Here is a 26390-nt window from a genome sequence, read left to right on the forward strand (position 1 = left end):
ACCCGCGACCTCGTACTTAGCAGCGCAGTGCCATAGCCGCTAAACGACTGCGGCATGTCCATCTACATTAGTAGACACAGCGCGGTACGGCACTATTGCTTTGTGCGTTGACTTTATAGACACATTAACAACTAAGCCGCAACGATTTCAGGATATCTATGGGGGCAGGTAGTACAGCTTTGATTTCTGTCACCTGCTGAAGCCACCCATTATTTATGACAGATTGCTTGAAGGATCCTAAGAAGGAACGTTTTAGAGAAAGAAAGAAAAAAAAAACGCCACCGAGACACTTAGCTAATGTGCTTTGTTTTATAGCTCCACTTTTGATGGATATTCTAGCATCTTTCACAGCGACATGCGGGGTTCACTGGCTCTGACAGCGAATTGTTGTGCGCGTGTCCTCAGGGAGGTTTCCATCTCCAGCAGTATACTGATCAGTACCAATATTTACCGAAGCTTCCAATCGGCACCCTTACTGTGTTCTACTTGCCGCCGTTTTGTCCCGTGCCCTTGGATAGCGTTCATTTTCTTTTATTTTTTTTTGGGTCGCCACCCTCGGTACGCTCATTTTTCACCAGAAGCAACCATGCCATTCGTGATGTCAAGGAGACCCCGTGACAGCCCTTCGCTTTGACAATGCTTTGATGTGTCTCGTTTGTCCTGCACAGGCGTGGGTGACTCGCAGTGTGTAAACAAAAGCGAAAGTCATCGTCACTCGTGCAATCTGTGATGGGGAGAAAAAAAAAAAGTGAGCCTACAGCCACGCTTTCGCCGAAGATTGGGTTTGCAGAGCTCGCCGTTTGCTTGTCGGCGCAAACGACCATTTCCATGTTTCGTTTTCGTTTGGCGAGTTGCTCTACGGCGAGTTGCTGCTTCTCGTCAATTGGTCGGACCTCTTCGTGATATTGGCCTTGTTCGAATATCTGCCAGTGTAAGACCAATGCGTTGTAAGAAGGCTAGCGTACGCAAGAGCCCTGTACATAATTGGGACAATGCGGTCTCTCAGCGGATGCTTTTTTCGAGTAGGTATACGGGGGTAAGCCCCTTCCGAAACTAAACAATTTTGAGGACGCATAAGCTTCGCCTTTAATAATGGAAGGCAACGGCATTCAATCGTCGCTGGCTGTTTTTCGGACTTCCCGTCTAATGCAGCTTATGTCCACTGCAGCTTATGCAGCTACGCAGGCGGCGAACGCTATGCACGAAGGCGAACTTTCTGGTAGAAACTCGGCCTCTTGCGTGGGCTGACCTTGGAGGTAGTGCCATAACCGCGGCAAAAAAAATTACATAATTTTTGAGGTTTCTATTGTTGTTTCGCACTCTTAATATTTCAGTCTGAGAATATTTAACATAAAAGGCATGCGCTGTCAGCGTTTTGTTTCACTATATTTGTTCGGGGGCTGTCATTCCCAAAATTACGACGAATAACGTTGTCAAGAATGTAAGACAAGGTACAAGCAACTGTAGTGATTGCATGGTGTAGCAATAAAATCCCCACATACTGCAATGTCGTATAGCAAGGCGTGGCAGATACTTATGTATGTACGGGAATTTTCGCTCATGGGCACACCGGCGCAGGAAGACGACACCGGATATTCTGCGACAGGGTTGCTTAACGATACCGTGGTAAAACAGCGGTGCTGATCTGGGAAATATCCGAGACGAATAATTTCTAGCAGGCCCGCATGGCGTTTATGTGCTGGAATATTCTTTCTGTTTTCTCAATTTATAATGGAAGTTGGGGTCGTTTTTGTTTTTATGCGAGACTTTGTTTTTATGCGAGGCATTCTTCTCCGACTGAACCTATATTTCATCAAAACTTAAGATGGAACCTGTATTTGACGGGTGTCTCAGCTTTTTCGTGGGGCGATTCGCAACATTGTGCAGTCTATTAGTCCCACTGGTGCCACCGGGACCACTTGTTAGGTGCTGCTGGGTATGTTCTCCTGGGGCTCCTCGGTACAGGCAACTAGAGATACATGCAGCTCACCGTATGTGCCGTTCTTCGATGAACCTTTTTACTCCAGCTTGGGTTAGTGGGCATGACAACAACAGAAAACACCAACGTAATTACAAGTACGCAATACTTGTCATTACGTAGATATCAACAAGGGCAAAGTCTGCTTGAATATTTGCTAGCTGTTTATTACATCTATATGTTGCTTCATAGGATCGTTGTGTTTTGTAACAGATTTGTTGTTTGCAAACATAGGAAGCACTTTAGCGCTCCTACTAAATCTGGAACTGAGTCATATGTGTCTGCGCTAGAATTATCTTGACTGCTCTTCTTTGATTTCCTGCCATATACGACTTCTACCGAGTCACATTAAAGACGAAGTTTCGAGCGGAAACAGCAGTCGGCAAAAGCTTCGAATGTCTCCATTCTAAATCAATTAATCAATCAATAAGTCAACCGCTTAGTTAAGAAGTCAGTCAACCGACCATAAATTCAAGCAGTTTTGTTACACGTGACGAAGTGTTCTCAATTCCGTCGGCTGCCTAAAAATAGATTTAGGAAGACAGGACAAGCTGCTCATAATTATGTTGCTATATTACGTGCATAGGGCAAACGTAGACCACTCGCAGGTGATTACTGAATAAACGTTCTAGCCTTGCGCGTAAGCTGAAATTATGGCTAGATGGTTATTCATGATTGTCAAATAACAGCGCGTAAAAACCAAGGCACTAACGTACGCAATAACAGCTCGTAAGAAAACAAGCCACCAACGATGAACAGACATACACAACACTGTTTATATCACTTCTACGTTCATCCCTTGTTTTTTAAGCGCTGATATTTGAAGATTAGCCTTAAGGCAGCTTCCATACGGTTTCTTAACATCTATTCTTGCTAGCGCCTTACTTCAAGAGGTCACTAGCCTGTTAGAACAAGGAGAACGTCAGTTGTAAAATGCATTACGTAATATTGTTGTGGTAATTTTTCCCTGAGGCTGTTTTTTATAGCTTAACGGATGCTGTATCTTAGAACTCTGGGATGGAACCATGTTCGAAACATAATAAAATTTGCGAAATGCGCTTCGTATTTTAGACTTGAATTGTGGGTCAGTGTTGTAAACTTACGCACGTATACCAGAGAGGAAGATCGCGTAGCAAACATAGATGGATATCGTCATATCCCAGTTCGTGTAATCATGTTGCCTTGATAACGGGATCGATCTTGAATATAGCTCCTTTGAGCTGTAAATTACGCTTACTCCGTATAGGCAAGTACTATGCAGCCATGCAGCCGTGAGAGCAGTATCTGACCTTTCAAAACGGAGCAACATAAAGCGAAACTATTGAAGCCTTGTTTGTGATTAAATTCATAATAAAATTTAAAATTTCGAAACATATTCTGTCTAGGCTTTCGCTAGTGCTCTCTTGGCTATGACTACTGCTCAAATCCTGTGGGCAAGTCAAACACAGACATTTTCACGGAGGAAGTTTTGTTGATTTGCTTCCTTACTGAGCATCCGTTCTCGGCACATTTATTTGAATGTTGTTTGGTTGTGCAAAGAACGGTGACTAGAAAGGTTAGGTCTGCTGGAGTCTGAAGCAAATTATGTACCTGGAAACTGGCAACATCGCGTACCTTACGCCTTCAAGCTACTGATTTTGATCGCGTGATTTGTTCCGCTTTCATGTATTAGACAGCGGGAATCATTACCCATTTTTTCCATGTCTTACAAAAATATTGGCTCATCCTTTTTCTTGTTGAGTTAAATTTATGATTTTTTTTTGCACATCCCCTTTCCGTGTAGTCATCAGTTAGTAGCGTTCATGTTTAATTAAGCACTTTACCGAATTCCTTCTTCCAACTAAATGGTTACAGAACTCCTGTCTCTCTACTGAAAATACCTAGTAGGGGCAGTGCTGTACTTGCGGAAATCGAACAAAAGATGAACAAAGCAAGCATCCACCTAAGTCATTTGAGAGTAGCTGAATGCAAACTTGCTTGTTTCATGGTTCGCTCTTGCGCTTTCAACACGAGCCTTATTCATGTCAGCTGAACAAGAAACAGTTGTTCACGAGTTGCACTCGCTGCAGGAGTGCCAGACACAGGCACAAGTACCTCGACTGTCGACGGTTTATGCACATATATCTGCGGTACATGTTTACTACTTGCTAGCACGGGACTGCGTGAGAGTGATTTGGCTGCACGTTTGCCATCAAGCAACTCGACTGAGAGGGTGTCGAATGCGTGCAGCTTTGTGTGCAAGGCAAGAGCCATTCACTCAACAGTGCGGGGTTGAAAGCAGCCGATAACGCACCGAGGGCTCGAGTACGGTGGTTGGTGGACGCACAGCAGCGAGCCATAGTTTGAAGCACAGGAGGTATGGTGTTGGGAGTGTGGAGGTGTTTTAACAAAGAGACAGCGGGGTGGTGTTACGCCGATCCCATTTGGCTTATATTCTTCTAGAGCGATCGCGATGCCTCTTCACAGACGTCTGCATGTGTTTGTTCCCTGCCCGATTGGACGATTCCATACACCCAGAAGCCGGGGATCTTTACTGCACAGGTTTCGTCTTTGCGTTGCTTTCCCGCACCTCTATAGATGTCCATCTCGTCGGCTGGTGGAATAACCCAGACCTTCGAGCCCTGCAGTACATAATGATATTAATCAACCTTCGACATCACAATTAAATATCTTTGCGGACGATTGCGCATTATTAAGGGGATTATTATTACCGAGCATTAATGGAGAATTTTTGAATGTTGCCCTATATAGCACATGGAGATAAATTTCACCAATACAGTGCGCGAATTGTTATTTACTCAAAAAAAAGAAATCTAGAAGCCCTTCAGTTTTTCTCACACTTTAAATAACGATGCAATAAACATTGTAACGGAGTCTAAATATTTAGGCGTTGGGTAACTTTCAGAATTATCATGGAAGCGACAGGGTACCTTGCCTATGTAACTTCCAAGGCAGGAATAATGTAAAGTTTTCTACATAGGAGCCCTAAAGCATTGAATATGTCCACATGAGCGCTACTGTAAAAAAATTATGGGTTGTCCGTCATTGAGTATGCTGGGTTTCTGTGGGACAATCCGATAGGCCGCGACACTAACAAACTTGAGAGGGTACAGAATTTAGGTGCATGGTACGTGTCCAATAGATACGGTGTCAACTTTGGAGCTACAAACACCAGAAGAAGCTTAAACTGGAAGAAATTATAAAGGCGACAGGGAAGGTTACGCCTAAAGTTCTTTCGTTTCATAAACTACGGTACGATTGATATACGAATGGACAAGTATCTACCTCGGTCTCGTTTACCGATGACAACGCGTAGGCCAAGCGTTGAAAGTATGTGAAATTGCCTACAAGGTACACTTGCTTCAAACGGCTTGCTTCAAACCATAAACGCACGCCTCCTGCGACACGCACAGTCCTCGAAAAGCTTCCGATCCTCTCTCTCCTCCAACAAGCCCCGTCCCGCTCTTTCTGTCCATTTTTTTTATTATCCTGCCGCTTCCTCCCCCTCCTCCGCTTTAGTCTCCTCGTCTTCCAACACCTCCCTTCCCGCAATGATGCCTAGAAACGCTAAATGACAACGCTCATATTCTTTTCAGTCTCTTCCTTTACAGCCAGACGTCGCTGAGAACCGCGCGCGACATCACCCAACTAACCCTTTAAACCTAACTCTCCTAGGGCGATAAGTCTGCTTTTGACAAAGTTAGATCCACCTATTGAAACGTTCACCAGCCTTTCTGAAGTTTTTACCCCTCTTTATATAACTGCTACACCCCTAATGTACACTGGTTATCGCGAAAGTCTAAAATCTATCGCTGTCAGTGACAGCGTGGGCCACTTGCTACGAATTAAAGCGGCACTCGCAGCAGGCACAGTCAAACTTTACTTTCGTCTGGCTCTGGGAGAAGGCTTGATCTTGTAGGTGTAACGTTAAGGGGGTTGTCAGGCTATGAAAGGAAAACCGTGGCTGTCGCAACTTTGTAAACTCCAATGAGACTCGACTTTCCTATTACGTCAATCGATCATATATTTCGTGGCGATGTTGTGCGGAGAAGGCACCCCTATACGCGTAGTATTCCGAACACATTCTGCTGAGGCTTCCGTCCTCCGACTTGCAAAGTACAAACAGAGAAAACTGACAGCACTAAGTCGCCTCGCAGAAACAAGCTCGTTTCAGTGAGACGACGTGAAAGCCACGCGCTCAAAGCTTCGCTGGCAATGCCGTCTCAGCGGGCGGGCCGTATTTCTTGTGGCTATCGGTCCCTTTTTCCGGAGGACGCTCAGGTCCCACTGTTGCTGGACAGCCATGCCGGTCGCGTGACGTTTCCGCTTTTTGCTTGCAGACCAGATGAATGCGGATCGAGTCAACGACAGCCACACACTGCTCGCTTTGACAATAACCCGCCCGCACACCAACTCCGTCTTTCAGCGACCGACCGGACGTTGGCCGCTAGAGCGCGCTGCGAACGAGGAGCGGGCGTGCGGTGTCTCCACCCCGATCACACGCTCCACTGGGATAGCCCTGCCTGTTCAGCGCACAATGACGCTGACAGGGCGAGGGAGGCTTCAAATGTTTGTCACGCAGCAACCCCGCGGGTAGCCTGTTATTGCCCACCTTCCCCCCTCCTCTGCCCGTCCACTCCCTCGTTCTCGCACGAAGTGTTACTGATGTCCACCCAGACAATTTGTTCGTATCGGAAGCCGAGGAAATCAAGCTCACTCGAATCGCGAACGTTGCCGACTCGTGCGAGCGAAAGCGAGCTGGCCAGGCCACAAAGCCGCGCTGCCGCCATTTCCGTGTCGATCGGCATGTTACGAGACGGACAGCGGGTAGGAGGGCCACGCGTCACTGCAGTGTCAATGCGGAATAGGATGCTCACTTAGATCGATGACCGATGAGTGGCCGAGACACTCGAAAAGTCCTTGATAATGCTTCCGCAGACAACGGTCTCACGAAGTAATAGAGAAGGGCGTTTTTCGCGTGAATAAACAAGGGTCATTAGCTCGGCTATAAAAGGAGAGCAAAAGAAGCAGAACGATGTCACCGTATCGCTGGGCAAACAAGAGTTCTGCGAATGCAAAATGTATAGTGACAAGAATTTACCGTCCTAAGTTATTCACACGAAGAGATTGGGTTCTCGACTGAAGTAAATGAACTTGGTTTGTGAAACAACGTGCTCAGAGCCACTATAGTAACAAATGCGATAATTAAAGTTAAGGAATCACTTTCCTTGCGATAGTCGTTGCATGCGCTAAGAGATTCTGTCCTTGATATGCGCAAAACGTAATATTTCACAGCGTGTTACTGTTTTTTTTAACCTCATTAACTCGTCAAAGTGTAAAATCCCTTGATAGCTTTTTTTTTGGTGTTGCAGTTCGTGTTATCGTTCACACTCTGCTTAGTGTTATATGAAGCGTATATCATAAGAAGCCAACAAACACGTATACGTAGGCGTATATGTAAGAGCTAGAATTACCAGCTAGCCTTACTCGTAGCTTAGCCATTATTGGAGTAAAATTCTGGTCAGCAAAAGCATTAGGCCAGGACACATAGAAAACATAAAGGCAGCCGTATTTTTACTTCTACACTCGACGCACAGAAGCGGAAGCTTGAAAAATTGAGCTCTCTGCGTGTATCGGGAACCGCAATTTTGGGCTCTTTCTCTCAGTGTGGTCAAACTATTCGTGCTGTGCGGAGAATCAGAGAACAGGGAGAGTTGAAGAGACACACCAGCATGCGAACTTGTGTTATGGAGCCTGACTTTTAACGCTCATAAAATATTCGCTGTAGTAGTCCACCATGCCGGAAATGGGCACTCAAATCAACTGAAGCTAAACGCAGCCTGCAGCCTGCAGTATGAATTGTGTCTTGAATGAAGGCAATAGTGCACAACCCATGCAGTTGGGCATGTGGAAGCACGAAGCTTCAGCTTTGCTACGCATGCATAACATTACAGGGACATAAACTTTTCCAGTAGTAAACAGGGTCAACGTGGATGTCGCTTAATAGGCGCCGACCCGACAGGCCTGTGGACAAACAATGCGGGGGGCATGCAACAACACAAGTGGCAGTGATTACGGGTCACATGGACAGGCCGGAAACGGGGGAATTCTCCGTGATGCTGCTTGGGGCACCGCTTTCCGCTTCTTCCTTGAGAATTATGTGGAGCACCACATGCGGAGCAGCAGCACTCGCGTTGCCGGTACAGTGTGGCAAACGACTTCTCCTCACTTCTATTAGTGTATGGGATCTGGTTAATTTTTGGTGAGTGGCTATGTCTCTACACTGTTGACGTAAATACTAGGCGCAGTTCTTTTGCCGGCAAAGTATCGCGAGCAGTTTATATGGTCGAGTAATTGATATGGTTGAGTAAGGGATGATTTCCCAGTAACTTTGAAAACCATACGCCTGTTCTTGAGGAAAAGTGAGAACGTCATTGCACATTACTAGCTACTGTAAAGTACTGTGTAATGGGCTGTGTGATCAAAAATCCTCCTCCGGAGGGACATAGACCATGCTTCCTTATGTTATCGAAAGCAGCATAGGTCTGATCACATCGCTTAGATGGCGGCGTATGCTCCAACTGGCATGCTGCTGACATCTCAATGCAGATTTCTATGTCTGGGAAATGAAAAACCCCTTATTATACAGCCTAGTGTGTTTCCTGGTTATAGTAATACGTCAGGATATACGGCGGGAAATGAAACAGCCATTATTCAACCGCACTGGGTGTTTTCCGGTTATACTAATATATATCGATATACGTATACATATTTCCGCCTACATTGTTTATGCCCCCAACCATAATAGTTCAAAGCCACTATACGCCTTGTTCTAAACGTTACCAATGAGCGAAGCTACGAAGGCATTGTTGCAGTATTTGAAGGCGGCAATCCTCTGCGACCATTTGTGAACTTGGCGCGCTCATTCGAGTGTTCCCGCGACTGGTGCTCTCCTATATCCCTTCTTTCTCTCTTTTCACCCCGTTAGCCTTTCTCTCAGTGCCGGGTAGTAAACCTAACGCGCCTAGGTTTACCTCCACTCCTTTTCTTTCCTCTCTTCTTCTCTTCCTTTCTCTCTTTAATGCAGTCATGTAGTATACGATTGGCCACATTGGTAATCCATACTGCCCTCGAACCAGTGCAGGTTCCATATGATCAAAGGCGAAGCATTTAGGCCGTGTGCTGTCGTTTTTTGTGTGTGTGTGTGTTTGTCTTTTCGAATATGGGCATGCAGCTTAAAACGGGAATTCCAATATAACCACGGAGTGGCAGGCAGCCACCGGACATCTGCGCTGGGCCACGCCCTCCCTTCAAGCACCGGGCACACTGAATTAGGATGCCGAACAAACAAACCCCGTTTCACATCACAGTGGACGTAACTACTATTGTACAGGAGGCCAGTCGTTCGCAGTTGTGTAGACAAAAGGCTTCGTCCTAGTCGGGCGACGCTAAAGACACGCAACAAAGCAAATCATGACGCCCGCCAATCCCATTAGGCGGCGGAACTCAAACGCCCGAAGCGGCGTCACAGCTGTAAACTCGGACACTTGTGTGACCGGGCCACGCGCCGTAAGCCACTGGACCATGCCAAAATGCGGCGCGCGTTCGCGTAACACGCAAAACGGTGTGCATGTCCATCAAAGGTAACAACGCACGCGAACTTTCACACCAAAAGTGAAACAAGATGAACGAAAAGCAGTGAATTTGTAGGCTCGTTAGTCGCGGTTCTTTGAATATGTGGCGTGTTTCGCTACAAGGTTTACGGCGTGTGTGATGCCACATGACACGTCAACCTCACGCCAACGACTATGCGGCTCGTGATATTGAGGTGAACAGCGTTTGTCACTGCATGGCGTGCCGCTTCACCTCTCGATTGGGTTTGCAGCGTCTTTTCATTTGGTTTCCCGCATATGCGCTCGCTGAATATAATCAAACTGATTGCAAAAGAAAGTCTGACGACAGAAGAAACTACTACACAACATGGCGCAGGAAACAACTGACACGTGCTCTGGAGCACAAGTGTTCTCCAACAACTTTGGCGTGGGTCTAATGGTCAGTCTATCAACTGACCCGTGGACAACGTTTGCAGGATAGGACAACTTTGAGCGGCATCTGGACGCTGTCCGTCAACAGTCCTTCAGACCGTCGCGTCGGCAGCGCCTTGCGACAGTTGCTATGGGGGCGTGCCATCGCAGCCCCCTCGACTAACATCAATCTGTCATGTTCGGTGAGCGTGTCGATTGTGCGCTGTCGACAAGTGTTCGGCTCGCAAGAAATAGTTTCGCAGCTGGAATGAGCAGCTAAAGAGAATGACCCATGGCTTCACAATGCCTGGTAATGGATTCATGTAATGCAGAACTTGGGGGATTCTATCTTCATGTGTCAAGCCTAATTGACCGCTTCCACTCGTGGTCAATACATATGTCTCTCGTACAACCTTCTGGACCACGCTGCTAACTTTGTTCGTTTTTCTTTTGCTTAAAGATTTATATCTCAAATTGGCTATGTGATACTGGCTGTAAGCTGACAAACTGAAATTTTAGGATACTATGAAACGGTAAGTTTTACGTTAAAGCAATGTGAACTCTTCAAGTTTCACTATTTTAAAAGACGGTCGCGTAGTAATGCCTACGTGTGTATGAATATATGTGTATATAAATTGGGAAATCAAGCCATCAGTTTTCTAGACAAGCAGTTTTGTGAATCTGCTCACAAAGTTACTGCGCTGAGTAATCCTGCTCCTTTCATGCAGCTGCAAATATTCAAAGTTCATAGCATGAACTACATGCGCAAGTCAGCGGCGGATGAATGTGTATGATTCGTGCAGTTGCGAAAGATAAATACACTGTATTTGTTCTGGGTCACGCGCAAAAGCTAGCAGGACACATAACCTATGTCACTGGCTTGTCGCGCCTACTTTGCACAAAAATTAGTGGTAACCGTTGCCGATGGGATACTTCATACGTTGGATATCAACCTTTGCTTGACTAATATTGCTTGCAAAGTACCGCATCAAGATATCGCCACGTATCCCCGAAAACTAACAGCAGTTAGAGAGGTAAATCACGGACAGGGAAGTTAACCGAGAGGGAGCTCCGGCTCGCTACGCTGCCCTGGGAAAGAGGAAAGAGGAAAAACGTATGAAGAGAAGGAGAGAAAGTCCAGGCAGGGTATGCACTGGAGCCGCGCGGGAATTGGAAATGTCATTTTGGTCCCCAATGATCGGTTAGCAGAGCTCTTGTGGCCTTCTGCAGCAGTGATGTGAGACACCACAGTTCGATGATCTTGTTGTTGTTGCTTGAAAACTCCGATGTGAAGAAACCATGCCTTGTCGCAGAAAGCTGGGTGTTGCATTGGTAACGCTTACTCGTTCTTGATAGGAATGACCGCTTGCATCTTCTGTAGTTGCGAAAGAACAGTAGAACACCTTCCGTGCTGTAATACCATTTTTTGAAGACAGACTGCTTACTCTCCGCAAAACCAGCTAGACGAAGAGGTTAGAGTAATGAAAAATAAGAAAAAAGAGGGGAGGAAGAAGGTACTATCAATATGAACACGTGCGGTTGTAAATCACTTCACGCCTGCAATCGGTCACTGAGGACAGTTGATTTCATTTTATTTCCCCCGCGTAGTATAGCAAAGTGGAAGCGCCTTTCGTTGACCTCCAGATCATTCCTTGCTTCTTTTCCTTCTCCTCCTGCAGCTAGACGAACAATAACAAGTAAAAAGAGAAAACAAACAAGACGTGAATTTTCTACCTCTAATCAGCGACAACATCTCCCTCTTTCGACATCCCGTCGCTCATACTAGCATCAAGCACGTGCACGTCAACGTCGTGACCTCGCATCCACGCATCTCTCGGCGTCGCATTTGTCACGGATTTCACAAAAGCTTACGAGCGCTCCCTACAATCAAACCAAACCGCCTTCCTTGTTGGAGTGATGAGACAGGCAATGGCGACGCAGCTCTCCTGCCCAAAGCAGGGGGGATGTTAATCAAGAAATTACGTTTATTGCTTCATTTCAGTGACAACTCCTACAGCATGCTTTTGACGCTGAAAAACACGACTTTATGCATGCCATTCAATCTTAATGTTTATCGGGCACTTCGCGCCGTGCGGAAGTAATCTTCCCCCATCTTGCACGTACCATAGACTGAGCAGTTAAAAAAAAAATCGATGCCTATAGCTACGTAAATTAAGAGAAGGTTTCAGCTCGAACACTGATATCAGAATAAACATGTGAACGGAAGCATCATTTTTCTTTTCGACAACTTCTGCGCCGCAAAGCGGCGCAGAAGTTGCCGAAAAGTTGCCGAAGTTGCCGAAACTATGCTTGCTTAGCACTAAACACCATAGGCACGGAGCCACCCCGACCAGTGAGTCTCACTCTTGCTCCAACCAACCAACCAACCAACCAATTATTCCACTATTCCCATGAAAAGCACACACATATAGAACTCGAAGCCTGCATAGCCTTCAACGTATAGTATTTGAAGATATATTAAAATGGTGCGTCCCTCGTGTCCCTTGTTAAGATACCAGGCACACCACTTGAACGATGGGCTGGAAAACAAAGAATAGCACCGAATGATAGCTTCTCATTTTTAGTTTATTCTACATTCCACGGCTTGCTTACCAATCGAAGTGCTTGAATGAGGCTTAGCTCCCGAGCTAAGGCGCAGTATCCAATTTCATCTCGGCCCCAGGAAGGGTTGTAATGACCTCATTTACACCCACCAGAGGGGGGAAAGTGGATTTACCCGTAGTGGTGAGTCTCGTGGTTCCTGTTTTATTCGCTGTCGTGAATTGAGGGAGTGCGTATCGTTATCTCACCGCGATAGGGGAAACGGGAGGCAAGGTGCACTCAACGGCGTAGCTTTAGCGCCGGCCATGAATTCGACTGATGCGCAAAGCGCTGAGAGCTGTCAGTGAATCAGAACCTATATCTGTATAATGCTCGCTTCAACGCCACCTCATTTCCTTTTTGTGCTTGGAGACGCGATTTATTTATTCTTTGGGTTCCTTTAGTGTCTCCACTGCTTGGCACAACATGCTTGCTTCCCAAGTCAACAATTTGTCATTGTCTCTCTTCTGCTGTTCAGCTCATTTTCTGAGCTGGTGGAGACAAATTATTACGTCACTATGTGTAGAAGGCTGTGAACGCGTGTTCAGCAATGGACCCCGGCTAAAAAGTGCAATACAATTAATTTGCTCTTATAACAATTCATGCGCAATCTCTACAAAAATCTGTGAACATTTTCGGCGATGTCAACTAATTACATGTCGACAATGCGTAAACCTATGACCCTACGCGTTTTGTCGACCATTGTCGACCAATGTGAATAACAACTCCTCGTGAATGCGTTTAGCTTTAGTGTGCGTGTGCGTATGTGTGCATTATTTGTTTTTCACCATTCTGTGTGCCGCGTTTATCGCCACACACCTCGTGTAGCATGCCTTTCCACTAGCCAGCCTGTGGTTTTTAGTAAATGACAGCATGTTTATCATTTGTCAGTCTGGACTGCAATAGGCAAGAGCACACAGGCATGCAAAAAGTGGCAGTTCTGCCCAATGGGCGTATCATTGGCAACAATACCAAGGCTTAGCCCTGTGCTTAGGCTATTCCGCATGGGGTCGGTTTTTATTCATGAATGCAGCCACAGGGGTGCTTTCTCCGCAGTCAACAAGTTCGTTGTGGATTCCTTACGGTTATTGATCCTTCCTACCATTGTTTTCTTTTTCATTTTAACATGCAATTTCATTTTTCAACAGCTCTTCCTCTATAGCAGTCACTAAAGTTTATTTGTGGCTATAACATGGAATAATCCACCCATTTTTCGTCCATTAGACCCTAGTAGGCATGAACCAACACTTTGCAACAACAACGACTCCTCGAACGGTGTTAAAAGTATAAGCGCGTGTGACATAATGTCGTGGCGCAGCAAGGCAGGCAACTCCTGCTGGGCAGAGAGAACAGCCCCGTGGCAGCCACGAAACGTCTCCTAATTTTCACGAGGGACATTTTTAAATCGGCTCTACTACGCCAGGTGAGGCAACCGATCCTTCCTTCAAGGCTGCGTTTTTTTCATAGGGCTGAATATCTAAAACATCTTTATGATAAAGGTGATTTTCGAGTGGACTGGAACTCCATTTTGGTGAGCTGCTCATCCTTGCCACCCTTCTAAACAGGAACCTGCTGTTTAGTCAACTTATTTCCACTGCACTGAAAATGAAGAGTGAAGACTGTGCCTTCTCTTTGTGTGTGATTATCATTGTGACCGCCAACCTGAACATGAGTGTTTTATCAATGCTTTATGGTGTCACTGTGCCCACTATAATCTTAATAGTGTGCTGATCAGGTGTGGTTACCTAGAAGAAAAAAGAAAGAGTCCGTGGCCCAACAGATATATTGGGCTTATGTGATAGAGGTGCCTTATTTGAATCCGTGCGTCGGACAATCTTATATATATGTATATATATATCAATATATATATATATATATACATATATATATATATATATATATATATATATATATATATATATATATATATATATATATATATATATATATATATATGTGTGTATATATATGAAAGGGGACATCACGACGACTCCAACAGCAGAAATTTGAGTGTCCATATGTCCAAAAAAATGCCTGTTTGTGGGTGTAGATATAGTACAAAAATGCCATGCTTTCGAGAACTCGTAATGAAGTATCACAGGGTCTTCATATTGCTTTACTGTTAGATGTGTGCAGAAGCATTGAAACTGAAGCAGTTAAAGAAGAAACAGTCTCTTGCAGTAAAGCCCTCTAAACTAATTTGCGGGCACCAAGTTACGTGAAACCAGAGCCTATTTCACATTCACTGCGATGGTCGTAAGTAGCTCTGGCTAACAAGGGATCCCAGTGCTAATCTTGTGCACAAGTACCCACGAAAGTTGATGGGAGAATGGCTGCCATGGGAGCTTAATTGTTGGAGCTTAATAAATGCAGGAGATTTGGGTTCAGCTACCACCCGTGGCCCCCCGTCTCCAGTGCAAGAGGACCGTGATTCAAATCCCGGTGCCGCGCAATTCTCCACTGGAAAATACAAAAAAAAAAAAACCGTGTGTTGAGAAAATTGCACAAACAGGCCTGGAGTGCGGCCTGACCCCGGTGACCAGAACCGGTAACGCACTCTCTCACCAGAGCAGGATTGGCCACCCTGGTGCAGTACTCGGCCACAACCTCCTATATGAATACAACAATCGAACCCCGGCCCTCAGTCCCCAGCAGCCGCGAAGCAACTGACCACGGCGGCGGTCAGATGTGTGACGCTGCAGAGGGTGCTAAAAATACCTGGCTCCGGACAGACCGCCATTGGAATCTGAACCTGGCAACGTTTAACGTTAGAACGCTATCTAGTGAGGCGAGTCTAGCAGTGTTATTGGAGGAATTAGAGGGTAGTAAATGGGATATAATAGGGCTCAGTGAGGTTAGGAGGACAAAAGAAGCATATACAGTGCTAAAAAGCGGGCATGTACTGTGTTACCAGGGCTTAGCGGAGAGACGCGAACTAGGAGTCGGATTCCTGATTAATAAGGAAATAGCTGGTAACATACAGGAGTTCTATAGCATTAACGAGAGGGGGGCATGTCTTGTTGTGAAACTTAATAAGAGGTACAAAATGAAGGTTGTACAGGTCTACGCTCCTACATCTAGTCATGATGACCAGGAAGTCGAAAGCTTTTATGAAGACGTGGAATCGGCGATGGGTAAAGTCAAAACAAAATACAGTATACTGATGGGCGACTTCAATGCCAGGGTAGGCAAGAAGCAGGCTGGAGACAAGTCAGTGGGGGAATATGGCATAGGCTCTAGGAATAGCAGAGGAAAGTTATTAGTAGAGTTTGCAGAACAGAATAATATGCGGATAATGAATACCTTTTTCCGCAAGCGGGTTAGTCGAAAGTGGACGTGGAGGAGCCCGAATGGTGAGACTAGAAATGAAATCGACTTCATACTCTGCGCGAACCCCGGCATCATTCAAGATGTAGACGTGCTCGGCAAGGTACGCTGCAGTGACCACAGGATGGTAGGAACTCGAATTAGCCTAGACTTGAGGAGGGAACGAAAGAAACTGGTACACAAGAAGCCAATCAATGAGTTAGCGGTAAGAGGGAAACTAGAGGAATTCCGGATCAAACTACAGAACAGGTATTCGGCTTTAACTCAGGAAGAGGACCTTAGTGTTCAAGCAATGAACGACAATCTCATGGGCATCATTAAGGAGTGCGCAATAGAAGTCGGTGGTAACGCCGTTAGACAGGAAACCAGTAAGCTATCGCAGGAGACGAAAGATCTGATCAAGAAACGCCAATGTATGAAAGCCTCTAATCCTACAGCTAGAATAGAACTGGCAGAACTTTCTAAGTTAATCAACAAGCGTAAGACAGCGGACATCAGGAACTATAATATGGATAAAATTGAACAGGCTCTCAGGAACGGAGGAAGCCTAAAAACAGTGAAGAAGAAACAAGGAATAGGCAAGAATCAGATGTGTGCGTTTAGAGACAAAGCCGGCAATATCGTTACTAATATGGATGAGATAGTTCAAGTGGCTGAGGAGTTCTATAGAGATTTATACAGTACCAGTGGCACCCACGACGATAGTGGAAGAGAGAATAGCCTAGAGGAATTCGAAATCCCACAGGTAACGCCAGAAGAAGTAAAGAAAGCCTTAGGAGCTATGCAAAGGGGGAAGGCAGCTGGGGAGGATCAGGTAGCAGCAGATTTGTTGAAGGATGGTGGTCAGATTGTTCTAGAGAAACTGGCCACCCTGTATACGCAATGCCTCATAACCTCGAGCGTACCGGAATCTTGGAAGAACGCTAACATAATCCTAATCCATAAGAAAGGGGACGCCAAAGACTTGAAAAATTATAGACCGATCAGCTTACTGTCCGTTGCCTACAAAGTATTTACTAAGGTAATCGCAAATAGAATCAGGAACACCTTAGACTTCTGTCAACCAAAGGACCAGGCAGGATTCCGTAAAGGCTACTCAACAATAGACCATATTCACACTATCAATCAAGTGATAGAGAAATGTGCAGAATATAACCAACCCTTATATATAGCTTTCATTGATTACGAGAAAGCGTTTGATTCAGTCGAAACCTCAGCAGTCATGGAGGCATTACGGAATCAGGGTGTAGATGAGCCATATGTAAAAATACTGGAAGATATCTATAGCGGCTCCACAGCCACCGTAGTCCTCCACAAAGAAAGCAACAAGAGAGAGAGAGAGAGAAAACAAGGGTAGGAAAGGCAGGGAGGTCAACCAGAACAGCATCCGGTTTGCTACCCTACACTGGGGGTGGGGGAAAGGGGAATAGAAAGAGGAAGAAAGGGAGAGAGGAAGCACTGAGTACGTGTGGGAGCGACACCATACACAAGGACACTATAAACGGTCTGTTAAGCCCGTGCACTTCAAGTACCGCACTAGTGCACGAATCGCTTTTCGAGCCAGTGACGGGTGTGGCCACGGTCCGAGTATCTTTGACTCGGTGAAAGATCTCGAGTCCAGTCTGCGTAAAGTTGCCCGCAGAGAGAGGCGTTGGACATCGTAGCGAGGGCAGGTACACAATAGGTGCTCGATGGTCTCCTCGCACCCACAGGAGTCGCACATCGGGCTCTCGGCCATTCCCATACGGTAGGAGTATGCGTTCGTGAACGCCACTCCCAGCCACAAGCGACACAACAAGGTTGCTTCGCCGCGCGGAAGGCTAGATGGCAGTTGTAGCCGTAGCGTGGGGTCCAGTTTACGTAATCTGCAATTGAAGCCACTTGAAATCCAGAGATCTTGGGACTTCTTACGCGCAAGTTGGCGAAGTTCTCTGGCAGCGTCCGACCTCGCCAAAGGTGTTGGACGCGTCTTGGTATCTTCGTGGGCACACCGGGCAGCCTTGTCAGCTAGGTTGTTGCCGACGATGCCAGTGAGCAGGAATCCACTGAAATATAATGTGGTGTCCACTTTCCAGAGCATGGTGGTGCAGTTCCCTGATTTCAGATGTCATTTGCTCGTAAGTTCTGTGACGTAATGCGGACTTGATGCTGTGAAGGGCTGCCTTAGAGTCACAAAATACGACCCATTTCTCTGTAGGCTCTTCGGTGATGTACATCATAGCGGCATGGAGAGCTGCAAGTTCTGCCGATGTAGATGTAGTCGTGTGCGACAATTTGAATTTAACTGTAACGTTCTTGGCTGGAACGACGAATGCGGCAGTTGAGCTGGTAGGTGAGGTGGAACCATCGGTATATATATGTATGCGGTCATGATACGTCTGGTGCAGTAATATGAGCGTAAGTTGCTTCAGAGCCGGCGATGGATGATTGGACTTTTTTGTAATTCCAGGAATAGCAAAATTCACTTGAGGCTGTCGCAGGCACCACAGGGGAGAGGAAGGCTTCGCCGCCGGTGTAAAGGATGCCGGTATGTACTCATGATGAGCGCTAATAACTCGTGAAAAGGTCGCTTGAGGTCTCTCGGCTGGTAGGGAGGCCAAATGATGGTCGGGGATCCTTGACAGATGGCGAATGTGCGCTCTGAGAGAGTCGACAGCTACATGTGTCTGGATTGTATGGTCTCCTGCGATGGCGATTGTCGCTGCTGTTGAGGTGCACCTAGGCGGCCCTAAACACGTGCGTAGGGCTTGACCTTGTATGCTCTCCAAGGCGCGAAAGTTCGTCTTGCATGCATTTGACAATACTGGTAGGCTGTAACGAAGGAGTCCGAGAAACAAAGCCCTGTACAGCTGCAACATAGAATGGACTGGTGTACCCCAGTTTTTCCCGCATAGAAATTGGAAGACCTGAGCAATGGCGACTAGCTTCTTCTTCAGATAGACGCAGTGAGGGCTCCACGAGAGGTTGCGGTCAATGATGACGCCCAGAAAGCGATGCGTCTTAACATAGAGTACTGCTTGACCATTGATGGTAACTGGATACGATGACATTTGTTTCCGCGTAAAACCAAGTAATGCGCACTTTTCAGTAGACACACTGAGGCCTTGCTCTCGGAGATAAGAAGCCGTCATGGTTGCCGCCCGCTGAAGCCTGGCTCTTAGCTGAGGGCGAGTCACCGCAGAGGCCCAGATGCAAATGTCGTCGGCGTATATTGAGACATGTACTGTCTGCGGTAGGTAATCCGCTAGTCCTACCAGGACGAGGTTGAACAAAATAGGGCTCAACACTCCACCCTGCGGCACACCACGGCAGATGGAATGGTCTGAAGTTGGGCCGTCTTCGGTCTGTAAGAAAAAACGCCTCTCAGTCAAATAGTCCCGAATCCATTGATACATCCGGCCACCAACTCCAACAGCCTCAAGTGAGTTTAGTATGGCCTCATGGGCGACGTTGTCGTATGCTCCTTTTATATCCAGAAAAAGTGCCGCAGATAGGCGCTTGAGGCTTTTTTGATTTTGGACCCATGTTACGATGTCAATGACGTTGTCGATGGACGTGCGACCTCGACGAAAACCTGTCATGGCGTCCGGATAGATGTTGAATCGTTCTAGGTACCATTCCAATCGAGCAAGAATCATTCTTTCCATCACTTTGCCGACGCAGCTCGAAAGCGCAATCGGACGATATGATGAGATCTCAAGCGAAGACTTTCCAGGTTTCAGAATGGGGATCAAGCGGCTCGATTTCCATTGTTTAGGAACGGCGCCGTTCTGCCAAGATTCATTGTAGTAGTTGAGCAGCTCATCACGTGCGTCATGTCCAAGGTGGCATAGGGCAGCATACGTGATGCCATCAGGTCCTGATGACGAAGAACGCCGGCAGGTCGCCAACGCAGCATCGAGCTCTTCGAGTGAAAATAGCACGTTCATTTCTGGTACACGTGCCTCAGGGATGTCATTCAATGCTGCGTCAGTAATGATGGCCACGGACCCAGCAAACCGTGCACAGAACTCTTCAGCCACTTGAAGTTCCGAGCGGAGTTGGTAGAGGGCCAGAGCAGCGAAGGGCTTCCTTTGATGCGGAGATGAGCGAAGACCCCTAACCGTTCTCCATATGTGCGAGAGCGATTTGCGGGGATCAAGCGACTGACAGAATGCTTTCCATCTCTTATCTTCCAATTTATCCATGCGACGCTGGACTTTCTTTTGTATGCGTCGTGAAGCCCTCAGATCCAAGACGGACTTCGTGCGCCGATACCTCCTCTCCGCTTGTCGGCGTGCTGCACGCAGCCTCTCCAGTTCCATGTCCAAGTCTGTTCGCCTTGTTGACCTTGGAAGCGAGCAGATGGATGTTTTCAATGCCTCTGCGATTGCTTCTTCGATAGTGTGTGAGAGGCCTTCCTGACATGTGTCATCCATATCCTTCTGAAATTTTGACCAATCAACTGTACGCAAGGCAGTAGAGGAGCGTTGCTCAACTCCTCTAATTTTTATGTATGTTGGAATATGGTCGCTTCCATGTGTTTCTATGTCTGTAAACCATTGGACGCTCGAGGCAAAGCACCGTGACACCAAAGTTAAATCCAAGCAGCTACTGTAGGTCGTGCCTCGCAGAAATGTAGGGCTGCCGTCATTCACGCAGCACAAATCATGGTCGGCAGCAAAGGAGGCAAGGCTCCTGCCTTTGGAGTCAATTTTAGTGCTTCCCCATAGCTGGTGATGCGCGTTGAAATCACCTGTGATAACCCAGGGGCCATTGTTCATTAGTAATATTTTCTTTAGTCGTTCACCGTCAAAGTGACCCGCTGGGGATATGTAGGCTCCAATTAGTGTAAATGACACATTCTTCTTTTGGACATTTACGCAGACATATTGGTTGTCGTCATGAGGCTCTATCGCATTAGCGACATATGTTAAGTCCGTGCGGATAATCCCTATAAAGAAAGGCGTCAGACAGGGAGATACGATATCTCCAATGCTATTCACAGCATGTTTACAGGAGGTATTCAGAGGCCTGGAGTGGGAAGAATTGGGGATAAAAGTTGATGGAGAATACCTTAGCAACTTGCGATTCGCTGATGATATTGCCTTGCTTAGTAACTCAGGAGACCAATTGCAATGCATGCTTACTGACCTGGAGAGGCAAAGCAGAAGGGTGGGTCTGAAAATTAATCTGCAGAAAACTAAAGTATTGTTTAACAGTCTCGGAAGAGAACAGCAGTTTACGATAGGTAGCGAAGCACTGGAAGTGGTAAGGGAATACATCTACTTAGGGCAGGTAGTGACCACGGATCCGGATCATGAGACTGAAATAACCAGAAGAATAAGAATGGGTTGGGGTGCGTTTGGCAGACATTCTCAAATCATGAACAGCAGGTTGCCACTATCCCTCAAAAGAAAAGTGTACAACAGCTGTGTTTTACCAGTACTCACATATGGGGCAGAAACCTGGAGGCTTACGAAAAGGGTTCTGCTGAAATTGAGGACGACGCAACGAGCTATGGAAAGAAGAATGATGGGTGTAACGTTAAGGGATAAAAAAAGAGCAGATTGGGTGAGGCAACAAACGCGGGTAAACGACATCTTAGTTGAAATCAAGAAAAAGAAATGGGCATGGGCCGGACATGTAATGAGGAGGGAAGATAACCGATGGTCACTAAGAGTTACGGACTGGATTCCAAGGGAAGGGAAGCGTAGCAGGGGGCGGCAGAAAATTAGGTGGGCGGATGACATTAAGACGTTTGCAGGGACAACATGGCCACAATTAGTACATGACCGGGGTAGTTGGAGAAGTATGGGAGAGGCCTTTGCCCTGCAGTGGGCGTAACTAGGCTGATGATGATGATGATGATGATGATGATCTGCAATAACAATAAATTATTGTTATAAAGAACTTACGCAATTGCATGTCTATCACTTCTTGTCCACTGCAGTACATCGATGTTAAAATAAGATATTTGATTACTTTAGGAGACAGAAATGTAAGTCAGTAGCAAAAATTAATTAAAAAGCCAATCCTTGTGCTACTACGCATTAGGGGCTTACTTTAAGGTAAGTGTTACACTCCTGAATAGGAATAGCAGCAATTTGTCATATACGGCTTTCAGGTCGGCGGGGGTTCCTCTTGGAAGGACCTAGTCATTTAATGTAACGACTTGGCTCTGTAGCCCAGCCAGTGTTAGGTATGGCCGGACGCCAAGGACGATACGTCATCCCCCTACCTTCTACTTGGTCGGACGCCAAGGGCGATGCGTCATCCCCTTACCTTCTACTTGGTCGGACGCCAAGGGCGATACGTCATCCCCCTACCTTCTACTTGGCCGGACCCCACGGCGCCAAAGAGGTCATTCACCCGACCTTCTCCCCGGATTCGTCGAAAAGAGGATCGACTTCTCCTTCCCGTGCTCGGTATTGCAGGAGGAGGGGCCCTCTATCTGTGCCTGTCACGTGTCATCGACGGAAGCAAGATCCCGCCCACAGTTGTAGAGAGCCTATTTAAGGGGCTCCGAAATGTACTTTTGATACTTGATACTTCATGCTCTTCTTATTTTCTTTCAACTACCTTTGAATAAACCGTGCAAGTTTCGCACTAGCAAATCGTCTCGCCCTTGCTTGGTCGCCATGGTCTACCGGATACCTGCAGCCCGCCGACAACGCTACGCTACCCAATAAGTAATGTCGGTCGAGCTTCGAAAGGCAGGCGTCGCTACTTCTCGGCAGCAGCACGGTACGCTACCCTTGAGTACGCAACAAACTGGTGGCAGCGGTGGCATCGCCTACTAACGCAACAAACAGGTTGCTAGCGGTGGGATCGCCCCTGAAGTGCAACACCAGGCAGAGAGGATAGGCCGAGTCACGGATATAGCAGATGAAGCAGTGTGGCTCGCTCAGCCATGTCTCAAGTGTGACAGGCTGATTCCAGGGACTTGTTCAAACGTTGGGCTCAGAACGTAGGCGTGACTGCCACGCCAGTGCGTAGACGGCGGAGTGCTACACTTCCCCGGTGCAGAAACCCAGGATGGAGGAGATCATGGCCTTCGGGCAGAAGCGCTTGCAGAGAAAACTTCTTAGGTTGTCCGAACTGGAGGTGGGAATTTGACAACGTTGACATCATTTGCCGATCGGACGGCAAGAGAATACAAGTGTTTGGCTCGCTGAAGGGCGCGTACGCTACAGTAGGCGTGGGTTTTGAAATGTAGGATAGACAACCACTTGGCAGTCGCTGAACAACAAAAGACAGGAGCAAGTAAACATATAAAGGCTGATGGCATTTACAGAATACGTATTTCTCTAAGGTCGCACGTGTATCAATAATGAATTGGGCGCCGGAAATTCTGATTGAAAAGAGATGATCAATAAACAAATAAACGAAGAAAGGGACCATTTTCTTAGTCGTCAGAAGAAAAGCTTCAGAAAAGGATCGCGAACCATTGTGACAATGATATGGAAATTGAACAAATTTTGTGCAGCATCTTTACTTAGTACTGAAGGAATGTGCGCCAGAAGTCTTGATGAGCTTATTTCATAAGAAGAATTGTACGCACACATGCTCGGAAGCAACCTCTAATCCGCGGGTACATCGGGCTATCACTGGCGCAAATAATCTGTCTCCTTCAACAAGCGCACCAAACACTCCTACACACCCTTCAAAAACAGAATGAATTTAGAGGATAAAGAGAACGAACGGTGAAGTCTGAAATATCTTGTGTTCGTGCTGCGTATGCTCCTGTAGATGAAGCACAAAATCCGCCTCACGAGCTCGCTCAATTACGCTATTCAAATACCGACGTCGGCAAATATTCATATATATATAATATATATATATATATATATATATATATATATATATATATATATATATATATATATATATATATATATATATATATATATATATATATAATCTGTGTACCTTCGTCTTTGTGCTTCTGCAAACCTATCCATGGGCCGGCCACCCCTCAGGTTGTTTGCCACTTGTAATTTAGGCAAGTTTTTATGGGAACGCTCTGCAGAATGAACGCATAAATGAAAAATACAATGTTTGTGAAGGGCCACAGTTTTTGAACTCTGCTGAGCGCACAACGAGGAAGAGCAGACGTGCTGAGGACAATTCTCTCTATCGCAGTTTGTTTATAACGAACGTTATTAGCCATGGTTTACGTAGGAAAAGATTTCTTTTTCTGCTAAACTTGTAAATTTTCGCTTCAGCAGGATCTAGTTTCTCGCACGTCGCTCAGCCAAGTCATACAAGCCGGTGAATCAACTAAAAGCTGGCCTAACTGAACTTTAGTATGTCTATGTTTAATGTTTCTACTAGTAAGGTTCAATATTATTGTCTCAATTTGGGGAAAAGGGAAAGTTTATGCTTAAGGAAGCATGCTGCGTCAAAGACAGGCAAGGAGGAGATAGTATTGACGTGGATGAGTCGATACTTCTGTCGCCTTGTCTGTCTTTGGCGCAACATATTTTCGCAAGCGGTATGAACCAACTCCCCCAATAACAAGTTTTACTGAGCAAGTTTACTTCCCTGCACCAGCGCAAATATTTTATACCTTTTCCAGTTTGTAATATTGATCCAACTGTCATGCGCATGCGTGGATTATGGCGACAGCAATTTGCTGTACAAACAAGATCTCACTGCGCCAGCCATCCGTGGCCTGGGATTTAAAAAGACACGGCAATGCACTTAACCGCGGCGTCGACCTACGTCCTACGGCCACGAAAAGTATTGTGGAAAAACACGTTGCACCTAGAGCGGCACTCGATGCTGGATTGGCTCTGTTCTGTCGCTGCTTGTCAGGTGAGCGCTGGCGTGCGCTGGCGTGCGCTCGGCAGCGTGTTTTTCATGTGGCGGCAAAACCGCAGACAAGCCCACTTCCACCCGACCAAAGGTTGTTTGCTCCAAACAAGAGCTACTTTGGCTTCGGCTTCGAAGCGGAGCAGTGAGGTATCATCCTTACTATATAATTTACTCTTTCTTGGTTCGTTTGCTATTACTGTTGAGTGGGCGGGCGTGTCAGTTCCCTAATGGAAATGAACAGGCGCAGTATAGTGCTTACCTGGTGAGAACTTCGGGAGGGAGTTTGGAAGTTGACATTAGAGACGCTGTTTGCATACCGAGATCAAATTTGTCCGCCCTCTCGTTTTCGCTGTGCCGCGCCTACGATTGAGGAAGGGAAAAGCAATGAAAAAAAGAGAAAATAAAAGTTTCCGTGGCCCAATGTAGCGTGCGTTCTCCTAATTTTCCGCTTTGGTATTCTGTGGCTCATAAGGGCTCAGTTAGTTGTGCGTTCACTTGTTTTCCCATGCTGACGTCCATAACGAACTCGTTCAATGCCTGGTCGAGGTAGGCGGGAGCGTTTTAGGAAACAGTTTTCTTTTTGCTTTTTTGTCTGTGAAAGGAAATATTTATTCATGTTTCCTGTGGAAATATGGTCTATGAGACTGCGAGAGACAAAGATCAGGAAAATAACATGGACTATTTGGGGCAGTGCAAATTGTGTTCTTACAATTACAAGGAGACATACAACATCGATGCTTGCACTGCGACTAATTCACATAGAAGTGCTATTGAGGGATCTGCAAATGGCCTTTTCTAAACGTGATACCATAAGAAGTGGCGTCTATGACAGTCGCGATTGCTAATTTCTAAAATCAAGTTCACTTGAAAGGAAAGAAAAATCACCATTGTGGGTTGTCGTTGACAATAACGGTCATTGCAAGCGTAAAAGGATGGTTGGGCGGAACAAACGGACAACGCGAAACGGAACTTCCAGAAGCCTAACTGCGGTCGCTGCAAAATGAGAGAACCCTTACAATAGGAGCTTCTTCCGAAAGCGTCTACAGTTATAAAAGCGTTTGAATCGACTCCCAGACGGCGAGTTATCACCTTCCGCCTTAACTCGTGCGTGACAAGAGGTCGTCTAGTTAAGACATTTACAATTCCTGCAATCGGAAATCTTTTTTGCGATCTCGCGTAATACAATCAATTAATACTTCTGTTTTTCGGAAACGGCGTGTTCATTTTAGGACCCTGATATTCTTTTAAATATTGCGGAGATCTAGTTTCTGAGGAATAGTCATGCCCCAAGTTTAATATATGTAGCTAGGGACCTTAAAATCATGTCGCATTTGTATAAACTATATCTGGTACGACTACTAACGTGTGCAAGAGTATGATTCCATTGTATTAATTCATTGCAGGTCATCTTAAATGCAACGCCATGTCACGTTGGGTGGGAGGGGGGGTTAGGTGCTTGAACGTTGTCTAACTCGACGATTGAAACAAAGAAATGCGACTCTTACAAAACAGAAACAAATGTTAACATAATAAATAAAGATTATTAGAATTAGGTGCGCTTAAAAGACAAAATTTTGAACTGGCTTAAAAAAAAAGAAGATTAGCATAAACCTTTGGCAAAAACTGCGAATAAAAGGCTGCATAAATTTATGCATGTTAAC

The sequence above is a fragment of the Dermacentor andersoni genome, chromosome 7 (genome assembly GCF_023375885.2).
Source record: "Dermacentor andersoni chromosome 7, qqDerAnde1_hic_scaffold, whole genome shotgun sequence".
NCBI lineage: Eukaryota > Metazoa > Arthropoda > Arachnida > Ixodida > Ixodidae > Dermacentor > Dermacentor andersoni.